An 18,325-nucleotide genomic window follows, 5' to 3' on the forward strand; every position below is an offset into this window, starting at 1 on the left:
CTATATAATAAAAGGCTAATATGAAAATTGGCCCCTCCACTGGGAGTTTGGGAATTCAACCAGGAGTTTGACCAGGGGGCGGGGCCGGCTGGCCTACCGCCTGCAGCCCCTCCCCCAGGCCAGCCCCTCCCCCAACCTCCCCCCCTGATTGGGGGCAGGGCCAGCTGGCCAACCATGGGAAGGGAGGCCCTGGCCAACAGCCGGCAACCGCTAGGGACCCTACCCATGCACGAATTTCGTACACTGGGCCTCTAGTTACTTCATATAATGCTCTAAAAAAAAAAAGGACAAAAACTTTCATCTTTGGTTTCCAAAACCACATGTATGCAATAATGCATAGTACATCTACTAAAATGTAATAACCTATAACAGCTTTGCTCATCCTGGTGGGTTGACTCTTGAGTTGGATGCCTCCAGCAGGCTATCTGTTGAAACACTTTATTCTTTTATAAGGGTGAATCCAGAGTGCACTGAGTAATGCGTAATAAAATTAGTTTGGGGAGAAAGGAACCAAGTTTAAAAGGAAAAAAAATGGGGGGGGGGGAGGCAACAGATAAGCACAGTAAAATATTCTGCAATGACTTCATTGTGAAGTAATGACTTTGACCAAATCACTGCATTGTCGTTTTATCTTCCCGACCAAGACTGTGTTAATGCTCTAAAATTAAATCTCTTGTGAAAGTTATCTGGAATTTCTCAACAAGTTTTTAAAGGGGTTTTATTTTTTCATTGGAGGTCATGTCTCAAGAATTTGTAGGAATTCCGCCTGGAAAGTAATCCTCATTGGAAACTGGCAGGCCAAGCTCATTTATATTACTCTTCCAGATAAAAATTCCTTCCGTCTTAGACCTGCATTTCAAAAAAGATTATTATCACTCTGGAGAGAACACATCAGGGGAGAAAGAAAGAATGACCTCGAAGATGTCTTAGCTGCCTCTGTGCAACTCCAGGTCTGCTTCTTCTGAAAACTCCCCTATTTAATCCTCTCTTCTGAAAGGCCTTGGAGCTGGTCAAAGCAGGAGGATGCTTAAAGGAAGCTCTCAAAATGAGGTTCCCTCATTGGCCTGCTGTGGGAGTTCGTGACACGTCTTGGGTGGTGGGAAAGAGGAGGACAGGAGGAGGAAATATGGGGGAGAGAGAGGTTCAGCTACTGGGCAAAGAGGAGATAGGTGTTTTTATACAGCAATATATTCTCCTAGTGGCTAGAGGGATTAGTTGTTCCTAAATAAGACCCCACACCCCTCCTTTAGCTGTGTTTGCCATGCCAGACACATTCATGCGACAGCATGCTTCATGGGAAAGCTTTGGCTATTTTTAATGACAGACCCCAAGGGAAACCTCAGGTCCTCCATTTCCTAGCTCCTCCATTTACAAGTGACTTTACCTCTCCGAGCCTCAGTCTCCATATCTATAAAATGGGCTTCAGAGAGTTGGTAGGAGTCAACTTGACAATATATGCAAATCATTTAGCTCAGCGTTGGGTTAGCACCCAATAAAATTTTGTTTGGAAAAAAAAGAGAGAAACACTGCTTCTTTTTTTTTTTTTAATATATTTTATTGATCCTTTACAGAGAGGAAGGGAGAGAGATAGAAAGTCAGAAATATCAATGAGAGAGAAACATCGATCAGCCGCCTCCTGCACATCCCCCACTGGGGATGTGCCCGCAACCCAGGCACATGCCCCTGACCGGAATCGAACCCGGGACCCTTCAGTCCGCAGGCCGACCCTTCAGTCCACTGAGCCAAACCGGTCTCGGCAAACACTGCTTCTTTCTACCCTCTCCATCCTGTCCAGAGAATTGGGGATATTAATCCAATGTGGATAATTGGAACGCACTCAAGGACAAAATCAATGAAGTACAAAGACACTAGCTATTTCTTCGGTGATTCTGAACATTGAAGTCACCAGATAGTTTTGAATACCAACTAAAATGCACAAAAGAGAAAATCCAAGTCAGGATTTGTACTGCGAGAGCAGGCATTCTGAGCCCCTATGCATTTCTCGAGTAGGAGCCTGTTCCTAGGAAGCTAAGAATAATGTTTAAGGACCATTTTTATTCATAGGAATTCCATCTGAGATGCTGCCAAACACATGCATCGTATCACAACCAAATGGCCTGCCCTTGCTAGCATCCCAGACAGCGGTTCTCAACCTGTGGGTCGAACGACCCCTTCACAGGGGTTGCCTAAGACCATCCTGCATATCAGATATTTACATGACGATTCATCACAGTAGCCATATGACAGTGATGAAGTAGCAACGAAAATCATTTTATGGTTGGGTCACAACATGAGGAACTGTGTTTAAAGGGCCAGAAGGTTGAGAACCACAGATCCCAGAGATGTGTAATGAATGGGTCAGACCCACCAAACACCCAGCATTCAACAGAACTAGACTGAACAGGAGGAGCCTTTCTGTTACTAAGGATCCGTTCACTCTTACTGAAATATTGCAGCAGTTGCACTGAATTCTGCTAGCATCAGAAATACAATTTGTACAATTCCAGAAGGCTTATATTTGGGACAAGGCCATTGTTAAGCCTATGTGGTTTTTCAGTGGGTAGGTAATTCTTTAACAGTAGAAACAGAAGACGGATGGGCTTCCAATTGTGAGCTCATTGCTACGGTCACACTGAGAGCTGAAAGGGAAGCAGAGTCCAAAATAAACATGAGTTTGGACTAGAAACGATTTCTCTCTGAGGGTGCCCAGGTTTATATGAAGGAATTCTGCCTCGGACAAGGAGAAATCTAACTCACTTTTCCCGGTTATTAGTTCGTAGTGGGCATGTCTAGTGTTTGCCTGTTCACATCAGTCCATTCCCCAACCTCAAATCCATTTTCCTAAGACCCTGGCTTAAGGACCGCATGAACCTGGAGTTCTCCTGACTCCTTGCACTTTAGTTACTCTGAAGGGGTAAAAAAAAAAAAAAGTTATAAACTATCTGTAGGAACACTCACGAACATGGCTGGCCAGAAAAACTCAGCCAGAGAGCCAAGAAGTTTAATTTGTTGTAACCCATGATTTCTCAGTAAATATTAACTAATGTTGGAAGTATGCATGGATTGACTTCCCCCGTCTGTTTGAACCTTTTAAATCACATTTTTTTCAAACAAAAAATGGAAGCAGGACCTGAAAAAAAAAAAAGTGACTCAGAAAGCAAGGGTGTTTGGTTGGCTTCCCTCACCTCCTGCAAGCTACCCGTCTTCAGTCTTCGAAGTGATGTTTTTCTTTCGTGAGTTTGTCCCCTTCACTTATGTGCCTGGTTGATGGATCATTCCCTCTGAGGTGTCTCCAAGACCCCGAGTACCCCTTTGGTTAAGTGCCCAAGAAAACCAACCACTGTGCACCAAGGCTCTCACCTTCCTCACCCTTTCCCCCTGTCGTGTCTGCCAGCTAGAGGCCTATTCACACCAAGATGGAAGGCTGCGTCGTTTACCCAGGTGCAAACTCCCAGGGGCCCTGAACGGAGTCATGGCTGGGACATGAACCAGAAACCTACATGTCCCCGATCCACCAAAGGCCTCTTCCTGGTCCAGCCCGTGGAAGCTCAGTTGTTCTATACATAGCTGTCTATATGGACTGGATTCATAGATGTTATTTCTTTATGATGGATTCATTCATTTATTCACATATTTTTAGAATGCCAGATGCCACCTCTCTTGTATGCCATGGACACAAAACTGTACAGCTTAAATTTTCAACATGGATGCATGCATCTATTATTGATCAGATGTTGATTTAACACCAACTATATGCCAAGTAGAAAAGTGACGGAAAGGGCACCCTGAAAAAGAGAAAAAAAACAAAACAATTTTAAGGGCAAAAAAGGCCACGTGATATATTGCAGAAGGTGAATAGGTGAATGGGGCAGGAGCTTAGCTTCCGTTCACTGGGGACTGAGGACTCACTGGGTGTGTGTGTGTGTGTGTGTGTGTGTGTGTGTGTGTGTGTGTGCTAAGAAGAACCATTGCAAAGACCTTCCAAATGCCATGGATGTTGAACTTAATTCCATTCATCAAAAGAGAACTAAAGCACGTGGTGTTTGTGATGGGGAACGTTAATGTTAGCTGGGGTTTAGAGAGTAACTAGAGTTGGGGACAGACCAATGGCAAAGAAGCCAGTAGAAGGGCTCGGGCAATGTGGAGCCCCCAAGTTTAGGCCGTAATGAGAAGTTGAAGAAAGAATGGGACATATTGGGAAACGTAAGAGAGATTAAATCCACATGACCTCATGGCATAACTCTCCTGGAGCGGACCTATTGCATGGTAATGAATGTAGCTTCAAAGCTGGGGCTGGGAATCGCTTTTAAATACGGGGGATTTGTCTTGTATCTCTCTTTACCGATGCATGACTTCAGAGCTAAACCTAAACCATATCAAATCAAACAAATGCACAATGCATGTTCTTGTGGGGAGGAAGGGGATGGTACAAAGATGGCAAAGTACAATCTCTGTCCTTGGAGATTTCCTAGGCCAGTTCAATGGTTCTCAAGGATTATGTGTTGTGAACAATTGTGTGAGCTGAGCCATAGTTAGATTTTTAAATATATTGATTTTTTTACAGAGAGGAAGGGAGAGGGACAGAGTTAGAAACATCGATGAGAGAGAAACGTTGATCAGTCGCCTCCTGCACACCCCCTACTGGGGATGTGCCCGCAACCCAGGTACATGCCCTTGACCGGAATCGAACCTTGGACCTTTCAGTCCGCAGGCCGACACTCTATCCACTGAGCCAAACCAGTCAGGGCCATAGTTAGATTTTTAAAGCAACAGGATAAGGCATATTAAATATTAAAAAGCCCAATTCACACAGCCAGCGTGGCTCAGTGGTTGAGCGTTGACCTATGAACCAGAAAGTCACGGTTCTATGTTCAGTCAGGGCACATGCCCAGGTTGTGGGCTCGATCCCCAGTGTGGGGCCTGCAGGAGGCAGCCAATCAATGATTCTCTCTCATCATTGATGTTTCTATCTCTCCCTCTCCCTTCCTCTCTGAAATGAATAACAATATATTTAAAATAATGCATAAGAGTTGCTGGCTAATTGAATAAGGTTAGCCAAGGATAAGGGAGGGTCCTGGAAAGCTTTGAGAAGGGGTGAAAGGGAGAAAGGCAGGGGTTCTCCCGGAGAGCTGTGACGTGTTGGCCCGCCCCGGGGCATCCTTATGGCAGAGTTAATAGGGGCAGCAATGGCTGAGTTTAGGATGCGTCCCTCCGAACACAGTCTTTATCACAATTCTCCTCTTGCATGAAATGTTACTTGGTTAACCTTCACCAGAAAATTCTCCATTTTGATGGTGGCCTTAACAAGAAGACAATGAGACAACAGGAGAGCTATTTGTGGGGTAATCTGCAGTTTGGGTGTTTTTCCAAGAATCAGTGTCAGAGAGTACACAGCTCTGTGCTCAGCATGTGACGCATGGAGACGGACACACATGGATGATAAGACAGAGAAGTTGTGCCTCCTGAAACGCAAGCCAAGCTTGCATCCCCTTATCCAAAGGCATCGTTCCTCTACTTTAAACCTTAGTTTCTTATTAACCTCGGGGCCATAGTTAAATGCAAGCTGCTCCCATAGATACTAGTTTTATTCTGGATATGTTGTGCATTAAGATACCCGAGCCTTTAGTTTCTGTGTATGCACAAGCCTAGTGGCTGTCATAGTCAGTTACTCATCGCTTGGTGAACTCAAGCAGCAAAGACATTACACAAAACACTGCTCTGTGTTTTGTAAACAGCTTTCCGAAGACAAGTTCTTCCTGGCTTTCAGTCATAGGAAGCAAGATGTTTTATTTCAATGTGAATTTCCTGATTCCATGTTTAAATAAAATAACAAAAAAATGTGACAGATGAAGAAAAAACAAGGACCCCAATGATCTGATTGCACTAAAATGCAGAATTGTGGGAGGGGAGAGAGGTGGGGCGGGGCGGGGGGGGGTGGAGAGATTTATTTTCAACTGTGAGCCAGAGGTGTAATAATTAAAATGTTTGGGTAACAGGGCTTTATATAATGTCATAATCAACTCATCTTTTTTTTGGGGGGGGAAATACCCTATACCTTCTCATTTTTACCGTCTCCCCCACCTCCTTTATTTTTTATTTTCAGCGTTTGTATAGTTTGCTCCGAGCAGAAGTGTCAAAGCTCTGTGCAGAACAGCTGTCCGCCTTCCTGGCTCCCCTGCTGAGGAAGTGCTCAGAATGCCCTAGAGCAGCGGTTCTCAACCTGTGGGTCACGACCCCTTTGGGGGGGTCAAACGACCCTTTCACAGGGGTCGCCTAAGACCATCGGAAAACACATATATAATTACATATTGTTTTTGTGATTAATCACTATGCTTTAATTATGTTCGATTTGTAACCATAAAAATACATCCTGCATATCAGATATTTACATGACAATTCATAACGGTAGCAACATGACAGTTATGAAGTAGCAACAAAAATAATTTTATGGTTGGGGGTCACAACATGAGGAACTGTATTAAAGGGTCGCGGCATTAGGAAGGTTGAGAACCACTGCTCTAGAGGAACTTCTGTCCTGTGAGCTGTCCAACCCCAGTTGTAGAGGAAGAGGCTGATATTTTTATATTCCCAGAAAGAAATAGTCGGAGGCAATGGGCCTAGGTTTCCTCATCACTGGGTTTACCATGTGGAAGTTATTGGGAGCCACAGCTCCAAGATGACAGAGGTCTCAAGAGCCTCCCCCACCCCATTCAGTGGGTGCAAGAGTCCATGGCCAGCGTGGCTTTCGCAGGTTCAAAGACTTGGAGGGAGGGCTGATGCGCAAATGATACACAAGATGGAATATTAATTTTTATACTGGGGGAACCAGAGAACAACCCAACTAAAGAAGTCAAGTTCTCCCTGTTGCTCCTTTCCCAGCTGCTTTTACTAGCTAGAATACACAATCGCCTTTAGGAGTGCAAACAGACATATCAAGGGTAATATTTAGCAAACAGTAAGATTGTCAGGTCTTGGGGGAGTTTGCTTTAGGCCATTGAGTCAGCAGCAGGTAATAAAATGTCGATATTCACCCTGTGAATATCCAAAGGAGTCCTGGTCAGCCTTCTGCCAGACTCCTCACATTTCTATCAATCACTGTTGATCTTGGTCTGCAGCAAGTGGGCCCACCTGAATATTAACAAGACAGTAACAACCTGGGTCTTCGGGGTGGAGTCAGAGAAGATTGGGTGACTCTGAAACCCCACCCCCCAGTCTAGGTCAGTAGTCCTTCTGTCGATGCCAGGAACCCTCGCCTCTCTCTCCCTCTCAACACACCAAGGATAAAACCCACCTTTTTATAATACCCCCTTTCTGGCTCTCCTGGGACGTGAGGAGGAGAGGAGGTAACTTGTTCAAGGTTGTAGCCGCCGTGTCTGATCCAGTACACAGCACATCTCAGGTGCTCCTCGAGTACCCTAAGGGTGCCACCAGCTTATACATGCCTCACCTCATCATTGCTGAGCATCAGGCTCTCACAGGGTCGCAATGGCTGCTGGCAGACTTCAGGGCAGACCCATAGAGACGCATAGAGACCTCAGGGGTCTGCCCTCATGGCTTACAGATTTTCATGCATGTGATACAATATTTTCTGAAACTGGCTTTCTTGCCTCGTTTTCTCTGCTCTTAATGTGTAAGATCCTCCAGTGTCAGGACTGTGAATTCTCTTTCTTTTCTATTCTGTTCCCACTGTACCTAATAAACTCTCTCCTCAGAGCTTGCATTCTGTGATCAGAATGCACAGATATGGCCCTGGACGATTTACAGCACTAGGTCCTGTGCCGTCCAATGGACAAAACAGCCTCACACGCCTCACCTCGTCTGATCTTGCCACACCTCTCCTGGGCCTTCTTGGTTCTCAGATCGCTGGGATTGGGCCGTGGGCAGAGTAAGCAGTGATCGGGTTTCAGCATTAAGCATGTCCTTTGATTCTTATCGAATTTTTCTTCGCCACCTCCTCCTCCTCCTTAACCTTGTGCCCTGAGAATGTAGCTCAGTTACACCCCCTCGGGCCTGTACCTCCAAAAGAGGGTTCACGCAGCCAAAGAAAACCCAGAGAGGACATGTGCCAGCGGTCTCGAACTCCTTCCCTCGGAGGAAAACAGCCCAAGTTGATCGTCCAGATTCTTTGAGATGTGAATATTTTGTGACCCAATCCAAGCAAAAGGATGTAAATGAGGCTATGCCTAAATGCCATTGTATGACAAATGCAATATTTAGAAAGCATACGCTGATATTTTTTTCTTTCAAAATATATATTTTTTTCTAGTTTATTTTTGAACGTATTACAAATGTCCCCCCCTTTCTTCCCCCCATTGACCTCTTCTAGCCCGCCTCGTCCCCACCCCAGGCCTTCACCACCCTATTGTCTGTGGCCATGGGTTATGCCTATATGCATACAAGGTCTTTGGTTGATTACCTCCCACCCACCCACTCTCCCCCACCTTCCCTCTGAGATTCCCCACTCTGTTCCATGCGTCTGTGTCTCTGGATCCACTCTGTTCATCAGTTTATGTTGTTCATTAGATTCCTCAGAGGAATGAGATCATGTGATACTTGTCTTTCTCTGACTGACTTATTTCGCTTAGCGTGACACTCTCCGGGTGGGGAGGGTGATTTTTTGGTAGGCACATGGTTGTATGCAGTGTAGGCAGAGACTTAGAGCAGACCTTCCCATAGCCTCCACCTTCTGCTGGACCCAGAGCCTCCACCTTCTGAGCCTTCCTGGGGTTTTGCAGGCAGAATTCATTCACTTCATATCATTTTCCTAACAGGCACTTAGAATTTCTGGGATTCCTCTCTATTTTCATCTACTGTTTTTCAATTTCGAAAAAATGCAGCAAGCTCTTTTACCCACTGTTGTCTTGTTTCCCCAGTTCTCTTGATCATTGTGGGCTAATAATTACATTTTTTGATTTTACTGTCACTGGGGGGCCTCCGTGGGGAGGTGAAAGGCATGTGTCTATGTGCTAGTGTATCTGGCTGCATGACAAAAGGTAAAGATGCCAGGTGTGTGCTATGAAGAACGTTCTAGGAGTCCAACTGCCAGGCCCATGGTGATCAGGGATTCCCAGTGGGAAGTCCTCTCACCCGCCCTGGGTGGGTCCTGCTAAATTAATTCAGAGTCTCATTCACGCTCTTCATTATTTGACTGTTTTAAATGTTGGCGTCTCTGTGCAGAGAGAGTCCTCAACATGATGATTTGTCCAGCTGGCAAGGATTTGATGGATTGTTTTCAGTCATTATTTGTGGTTTGATGCTATGAAAATCAACAGGGTGCTTTTTCTAGATTAAGCAGATGCTTTGTTCAGAATGTGTAACAGAGTAATAAGCAACTTGTAAACGTGATTCCAATACTGTAAAAACAAAAACACAGAGTCATCTTTCCTCCTCCTCCCCACTCCATCTCAGGGAAACAGGCAAAGCGGTAGCTTAACAGGAAGAGTAAGATGCTGCTTCAAATTCTGGACAGGTAGATATCCGCTTGTCTAAACGAACCAATGAACTGTCATAAAAATATTAGAGATACTAATCTATATATATAAAAGGCTAATATGCAAAGTGTCCCTTCCGGAGTTCAACCAGGAGACTGGGAGTTCAATCGCTTGCTATGATGTGCGCTGACCACCAGGGGGTGACACGGAACAAAGGAAGGCCCCAGCCAGCAGCTGGAAGGCCCTGATCGGCCCTGATCGCCAGCCAGGCCTAGGGACCCTATCCGTGCACGAATTTCGTGGACCAGGCCTCTAGTATTATAATAGCTTCTATTTATTGAGTGACCAGTTCAAGTATTTCACTGAGCTTTATACATATATTTTTCAAGTATCAAAAGCCTTATGTAATAGGTGTTATCTACATGTTTACTTGGAAATGCGGAAAGTTATGAGGCTCAGGGAAGGCCCAGGAGGGATTTGGACAACAGTCTGATGGTCTCTAAAGCCCATCTACTCCATATTGCAGTAGGTGGTGATGAAAATGACATTCATTCATAAAGTTTTTAAAAAAATCATTGGTGACTTCCCTTGGAAATCATCTGTCCCCATAGCGTTCATTCGATTCTGCCACCTCATCTCAGGGAAGGAAGTTAAGATGTTTGGTGTATTCATAATCAGATTTTCAAATATCTTGTGTTCTGTGACTGCAAGTCTATTGGTAATTTCTTCTCCATCATTTTTTTTTTCCTGATGTGAATTTTAGAAACATCCAGAGAGATTTTGGAGTCCTTTCTCACATCTCTGATGAAAATCTGACTTAGAAACTCTTCCATTGAAGAAAGAATACAGCTCACTCCGAAAAATGCTCTTAACTTTGGTTTTCTCTACACAGTTGGAAATGCTGTTTATAATAGGATGGCTACGCTACAATTAAACAAACATCCTATAAAGAAATTCAACCTGTCAAAATGGGCTTGTTAAATAAGCGTGGAGCCAGGATCTGAATAACAAACTAGATCTGAACTTGGATAGCAGACCTCGGCTCTGTGGGTCTTCCAATGACCTCATTGTTATGATTAATGAGAACATCGGGTTTCCTTATCCACCAGGAAAGTCCTCCACGTTCTGTGTCAGATGAGTCAGAAGACACACAGGCATCGCCTGTGCTGAAAGATAGGCAGGTTTCGGCTTTTCTCCATCCAGCGTCCCTTACGGCTCTAGGTCAAAGCAACATCATCTTGAAGTTGGCTCCTGACTGGGGAAAATTTTCTACCTTTCAGTTCATCTGGTCATCGGGCCCCTTACCTTATAGGGAGTCTCATTTATTTCTCTTCTTTTAGGGAATATGTGAGATGGACCAGCATGTGGTGATACAGGAACATCAGTGCCACTGCCTTAGCCCTCTCCCCATCAGGACCACCCCCCCCCCCCAACCCACCATTCCCTCTCTACTAGAGGGATTGCTAGATTCCAGCAAGTGGTACCTCCCAGATGCCAGGAGGGGAGGCAACTGCAACCGTGTACAAGCCCTTCCCTCAGTCAGGGGGTCCTACCAGCCAGACCCCCTTCAAGAATTATCTCCTTTTTGTGCCCTAGATCAGGACTTCTCAAACCTGTGATTTTCCAATCCTTCCTCCCCCCCCCCCAACACACACACACACACACACACACACACACACACACACACACACACATCTACCTCTCTGGGTATTTGACAATGTCTGGAGACATTTTTGATGCTCACAATAGTGGGGACACTACTGGGATTTAGTGAGTAGAGGTCAGGGATGCTGCTAAACAAAACAGCCCCCCACACTAAGGGATTAACTGGCCCCAGCATCAATAAAGAAGTTGGAACCCCCCACCACCACCACCAAAGAACGCCCTGAGGCAAATAGACAGAATGGTACGGTTTCATCTCTTTCCCAGCTCACCAGCTATTTATTAAATGATTTCGATGTGGTGAAGTTCATGCTCACAATATCAAGGGAGATAAAAAGACACTGCATTGAATTTAGGGAGGGAATAAAGTGTGGTGGGAGTCAGGGAGCTTGGTACCCACTGACCCAGGTGCCAGACTCCCTGGGTTCAAATCCCCGCCCTGTCACTTAGGAGTTGTGTGCACTTGGGCAATTCCATAGCCTCTTCGAGCATCATTTTCTCACCTGTCAAATATCCCAAATGAAGTATGTACATTATAAGCTTGTTGGGGTGATTCAATGAATTATAACAATAAAGGGGCTTTGACCAGGCCTCCTTCATCTATCTCTCTCTCTCTCTCCCTCTCTCTCTCTCTCTCCCTCCCTCTCCCTCTCCCTCTCCCTCTCCCTCTCCCTCTCCCTCTCCCTCTCCCTCTCCCTCTCCCTCTCCCTCTCCCTCTCCCTCTCCCTACTGCTGAAGATGACTAGGACACATTAGGAGTCCCTTGGACAAAGAGAGGCCTGGGTCCCCTCCAAAAGGGGTGAGACCTGGCAGGAGAGTGGTGCATGGACAAGAGCCTGGGGTGGTGTTATGTTGTGGTTCTGACTTTGCTAGGAACCTTGGCAGAGCGACTTACACAATCCAGGCCTGTATGTCCTTGTGTGAAAAATGGGGGTGTTGGACCTGCCAAGTCGTAAGGTCACCCGGAAGATACAATGAGATAATAAATGGGAAAACAATTTGAAAAATGATGATCACGGGTTGGAACTTTCGGGGATAATATTTCATGTTGTGCATTTTACATCTTCCTGCATCCCTGAATTTCCAACAGTAAAAACTAAAAAAAATGATCCATCTCCTTGAAAACTGTGAGACTGGAAGGTTCACTTAGTTGAAGTCCCCAGATTTGTTCCTGGATATAGGCTAGTGAATTGAATTCATTTTCAAAGCTGTGCTAGGGAATTTTTTTAAAAAAAATCACAATGATCATTTTCCCGTGTTAAGAGAAGGCTACATAAAGTACATCAATTATTTAAACTGATTTGTTAAATGCCTCCAGGTGAATAGTCATCTGAACCTGTGTATTGAGTAAGTGACATTCCTAGCGACTGAAAAATACCATCCAGACAGCGTGTGAGGCTCTGTTCTTCCGTTTACTAGTTTCTGAGCCGAAAATATGGTGCTTCCCCTAAAACTCTTGGTTTTCCCTGGAACTGCTGATCGCAGTGTGATATCCTGACTTGAACTCACTGCCCTTCTAACCTCGCTTCCTGTTTGTGTCAACTGCTTGGAGAGGGCTCAGGCTTAGCCAAGCATGGTGACTTCTAAATCCCCTCCTTCCTTCGCTCCCTCCCGCCCCCTCCCTCCCTGAGCACATGCTGTTTCTGTGCATCTGTGATCAAGGGGGTACTTCCCCTCCACTCCATTGACACCAAAATTTACTGACCCAAGTCAACGGAGAGTCTCAGCTCCAGGTGAAAGGAGCTGTCGAAATACATCAGAATGGACACATGTCCACCTCGTAAAGCTCTCAATAGAAATACCAGAGAAAGGGAGCGTGACCCCGTGTAAAAGTAATTGTTCCAATTGGGGATTACAGAGGATTAGGCAGGAGCGAGGCCTGTGCTGTGCTTGGCTGTCCCTGTTCTGCCAGGACAGGAAGCGCCCTGCCTCCACGGGCCAGTGAGTCCTCAGAGGTCAGGTTCATTCCCACCAGACCTCTCTTCTAGGCGCCGTGGACGGCCTCCAGGTTGCCTGTTTGCTCGTCGTAGTTCACCTTCCCTTGGGAACTGAATAGGAGCAGATGTGACAGTCGTTGGGGGTGATTTCACACGTCCCTGGTACAACTTGGTGTTGATATGATGATGAAAGGCATTCACCCCCAAGTCCGTCATCAGAGCATCAGGACAATAACTGGGGTGAGACGCCTCTGTCTCTATATCTGACCTTCAGAGTGATTCTTCAGAGCGGAGGCTGCCATGTCTTGTACATGTCCTTTGGGGGATCACCCCTCCATCTTTTATTTCTTTTGAATAGTGATCAGTCTGGGTGATGTGTCACAGTAGGGCTGAACGGAACTTCCCACCCAATATCCACGCCACGATCCCCACTCAAAACAAAATCAATCTTCATTTGTTATTTCCCCCAGAGGCCTTGCCCACGGTATCATTTTATTTGCGCAAAAGTGGTAATTTACGCAGGTCCCACCCCCAGGGGCAAGAAGCAATGCCACGTGACCAAGGTCCACAGCGACCTCTCAGAATTTCCATCAAGATACTGGACGGCTTTTTGCTTAATTTATCCTCTGGCTGACTCAAGTCCACGTCTCAGACAATGGATGCTTTTATACAGAAAATGTTCTTGGCTTGTAGATTGGTTTTTGGGTTTTTTTTAAGAGTCCACTGCAAATGTAAAAATTGATTTCCTTCGCTCCTTTTTTTTTTTTTTTTATTCCAAGTAATGCCGCGTGTCCTGCTGCCGAGGCAAGGAACAGGAAGGCTGTAATTTAACAGATGTGAGGCCATTAGGCCCTCATTTCCTGAAGCAATGAATTAGCAACTCTTTTTCCCTGTCACAGAAAATTGTCGCCAGAATAGTCCAAGACACAATGGCAAGTTCAATTAAGGTTGTGTTCCTTCAGGAGGGCCCAGCTGAAGGATGATGACTGAGTGAGAGGCCCCGTGGTAGGAAATTACCCCGCATGCTCCCTGTTTTCCTGGGTAAATGGCGAGGCCCACGTTTTGCTATTTTATAATTTCTGGGTCTCCTGCACCCCTCCCCTCACCGTGAGCTGTGCACTTTTCTTCTTAAATGCGTGAGGCTGCTGGTCCCCTATGTGAGCTGTGCACTTGTCTTAAAGGTATTCAGGTGTGCTGCTTTCAGTGCCTGAAGCGACTGACTCCATCCTCCCACTTCCTTACATTTCCATTCCAAATCCTTCCATTTTCAAGATCTCGCTCCCATTCTCTGCCCAAGGTCCTTCCCATTGCTTTTCAGCAAGTCTGTCAGGGGATACTTATAAAAATCATTCAAAAAGCACCAAAGGATGCTGGGCCAGTGTTGCTCAGTGGTTGAGCGTCGACCTATGAACCAGGAGGTCACAGTTCAATTTCCAGTCAGGGCATATGCCCGGTAGGGAGCATGCAGGATTAATGAATCTCTCTCATCATTGATGTTTCTCTCTCTCCCGCTCCCTTCCTCTCTGAAGTCAATACAAAATGTATGTATACATATTTAAGAAGCACCATTGGGGCACTGAAACTGGGGGAACATGTATGGTTCAGGCTCCCAGAAACCGTAATGTCTGGGAAGAAAGAACAAAGGGAAGAATACTTTAGAACACAGGCCATGAACCCAAAGGAAGAGCATAAATATTGAAGGAATTAAACTTGTTCACTGAGAATGGAAAATGCCCCACGTCCTCAGTCATCAGTTATTTCATTCGATTGCACCAGTAAATTGAATCTTCCGAAGTGACGTCATCAGGTGCCTAAGGAAAACACCCGTAAATCAAAGTCAACACACTTTTATTTATTTCTTCAGCGTTTAGGGGGGGAAATGATATCACAACGGGGGTTCTGATTATGAATGAAGTGTATTGAAAAAGTCTCACATCAAAAAGTGTGTGTTGGCAGTTCCAGATGACGTCATATGATAGATAGACGAAGGACTTTCTGTTGATACAAAGCACTATTTTATTGCAGTCCTATCAAGTAAGTTAAGCCTCCTCTTAAGGATTTTAACAAATGTTTACCTTTTCTAGGCAATTACTTAGCTTTCCAATTATCCAGAAAGTGAGCTCATGGGGAGAGCGAAATATACTAAATAATCCGAACACATGGTGTTAAACAGCAGAGAATTTTGTTTTTGGTTTGTTTGCTTGTTAATATTGAGTGTGGCGGCACAGACTTGACCTGGAGCATTTTGTGAATTACAGAGCTGCTCTTTTTATTTGAGAACAGCTGTACACTTTGCTCTCATAATCCATCCACCCATATGGATACATTTCAATTGTCAGGGCCATGACACTCTAGCAATATGGGAAAAGGCGTGGCTATGTTTTTGTCACCTGTGTAGACCATCCAGAATCGATTTCTGTCTCTGTTGTCATTCCTTGGGGAAGGGGATGCCTGTGGATAGAATCCTAGGGCGAATCCCTAGGATTCTATCACCACTCTTGGTAGAGTTTTCACCCTTAAGAACAATCAGTGCTGCTGATTATTGATCAGATTACTTGACCAAGGTCAAGTCAGGCATAGCCTCTTTCATTAATGGATCCTCTTTCATTAACCTATTTTTAAAAGACATCTAAGGATACAAATAGAAGCTTTACTCAAAGATGTGCACCAGAGCATCAGGATAAAAGCTAGGACAAGTCTTCACTTGTATTTAGCGTAAGTCTTAGGAATCTGGGTAACAGGTTCCCGGATTCCTGGGTGAGCTCCATTCCAGGCTCCTTGACCCATGATGCATCTGTTAGGCATCTAAGCTCTTGACACTTGTTTTTCTCTTGATGTTTCCAAGATGTTCTTTTTGTTTGTTTGTTTTTCAATGTTTTGACTGTGGTGAGTCTGGTGAGGATCTCTTTATGTTTACCCTATTTGGAATACCTTGACCTTCTTAGATCTATTGCTAAATATTTTTCATCAAGTTTGGGATGTTTTCAGTCATTGTTTCTTCAAATATTTGTTCTGTCCCTTTATCTCTCTCTTCTCCCACTGGGACTCCCCCTTACATATAGGTTGATATGCTTGGTGGTGGCCTCTGGGTCTGTGAGGATTTGTTCAATTTAACGTCAGCTTTTTTTCTTTCCTACTCTTCAGATTGGATAAATTCTATTGATTCATCATTAAGTTCATTGAGTGTTTCTTCATTCGTCTCAGATCTGTTGTTGAGCCCATCTAGTGAAAATTTCATTTTGATTATTGAAACGCTAGAATTTTCATCTGGTACTTTCTAATAGATTTGATTCCTTTGTTGATGTTCCCTATAGACTGAGTCATTGTCAGCATATTCTCTGTTCTAAAATGTATTATTTGAATATGTTAGTAATAGATGCTTTGAAGTCTTTATCTGCTAAGTCCAATTTATAGGGCCTCTCAGAGTCTGTTTTCATTAACTGCCTTTTCTCCCCCCCAAATAGGGGTCATACTTTTTCAAACTTTTTGAATGTCTCATAATTTTTTATTGAAAACTGGACATTTTAGATAATATAGTATAACAACTCTGGTTCTAATTTTTTTCTCTCCTTCTGAGGGTTTTTGTTCTTGCTGGATTTTGTTTACTTCCTCTTTTTCCTATTTTATTTTTTTAAAAAATTGACTAGCCTAGACTTAACTGGCAGAACCTATTGTCCCTGTAGTGGGTGCCTACTGTCTCTGCTTAGATTTTTTTTTTAATTATTTTTTAGCCTTGCTTTCTAGAGATATTCCATGTGTCTGGATAGCTTAGTGGTCAGCCAATGACTGGTCACAAATTGTGCTCAAACACTTCAAGTCTGTGAGACTTCCACTCTCTGTCATTGTGTCTGTGTTTGGTTTGGGGAGTACATTCCAAGTCTGGGCAGTTTTCAAGCCTGCCCAGCTTCTACTTTCCTACTTTCCACTTCTTAGAGAGGAGCCTCTCAGGTCTCCACTTCATTAGCACACAGGCTTCCAGACCGGCAGGGACAAATGAGTGCTTGTCAAGCCTTAGTGACTATCTATAATAATAAAAGTGCAATATGCTAATTAGACCGGACATCCTTCAGGATGACCTTCCAGATGAAGCCGGGGCTGTGAGGGAAGCCTGAGTCCCTGATGCCAGAGGGAAGCCGGTGCCAGCAGCCGGGGGAAGGAAGGCCTATTCTTGCACGCATTTTGTGCATAGGGCCTCTAGTCTCATTAGTAAAGCTCTCGTTTTCACAACTGCTTTGGTAGGGTTCCAGATCACTGGAGTGACTAATTTTGTGCAATTCATTCGGCTTTATAGTGGTTTGGGGGAGAGAGGATTTGCTGACCTCTTTATTCCTCCAGACCGGAAGTTCTGCCTCATTCCTGATGCTAGAATCATGTTCTTTTTTAGAGATTTGAAAGGCTTACCTTTTCCCTGTGACACTGAGCATCCTTTCTTGACAGGTGGCCACCTGTTACTGCACTGGAAAAATGGTCAGCTATCAGGCCAGTATGCTCTTAATCTGAGCCTGGTAAAGGCAGAAAAGGACTTAGCATTTCAGTTTTATAAAATGTTAGCTACTTAATTCCAAATCCCTCAATTACCTGCATGGTCTTTTAATTGACAGTGTTTCCCGAATGCTTTTTAATGTAGTGTTAGAAAGTCAATAGAAAAAGGCTCTCATCTTTTAATCTCACGGAGCTGGTCTCCTGGTTAGGAATATTATGAAAGGCCTTCAGGAGAGAAACACTTTAACAAGCACGAATCAGTGGACATACGTTCAACTCCATTCCTGCTGGGGGATTGGCCCAGGTTAGCTCTCTAGAGAAAATTCCTCCTGGTCCCGTTGTTGTTTTTTTTTTTTTGAAAAGTCAACCAAATCTTTACAAAATGGCATTTAAAAGGGTCTAATAAGTGAAAAAATAGCAGCACCAAGTCCATACAAGACAGGGTGAGCTACTTTCTTTCTCGTTTGTTTCCCCTACTGTGGTTCTGCTAAGCGTCTCTGACGGAGTCAAAGTGTACCCTTTGGTTTTACGCTATTCTTCTCCCATCTGGACTCCGTTAGGGACTTGAGGGAGGTCTGAAGCTAGCCTTTGTGTTCCATTTTCCGTCAGCAAAATCTAACCTTGATATTCCTACTCTATCAGACGTGAACCCTCAACCAAGAATCATATCCCATCTAAGTAATTTTTAAAAAAATCATGCACGCTTTTGCCACTTCAGGGAGACAATAGTTCGTACCTTTATGATTGCTAGTGGCATTTCTATTTTTACTCTTGAAAATAAAATGGCAAGGACATTGGGAAATGATGCCTTCT

This window comes from Myotis daubentonii, chromosome 20 (genome assembly GCF_963259705.1).
Source record: "Myotis daubentonii chromosome 20, mMyoDau2.1, whole genome shotgun sequence".
Lineage (NCBI taxonomy): Eukaryota > Metazoa > Chordata > Mammalia > Chiroptera > Vespertilionidae > Myotis > Myotis daubentonii.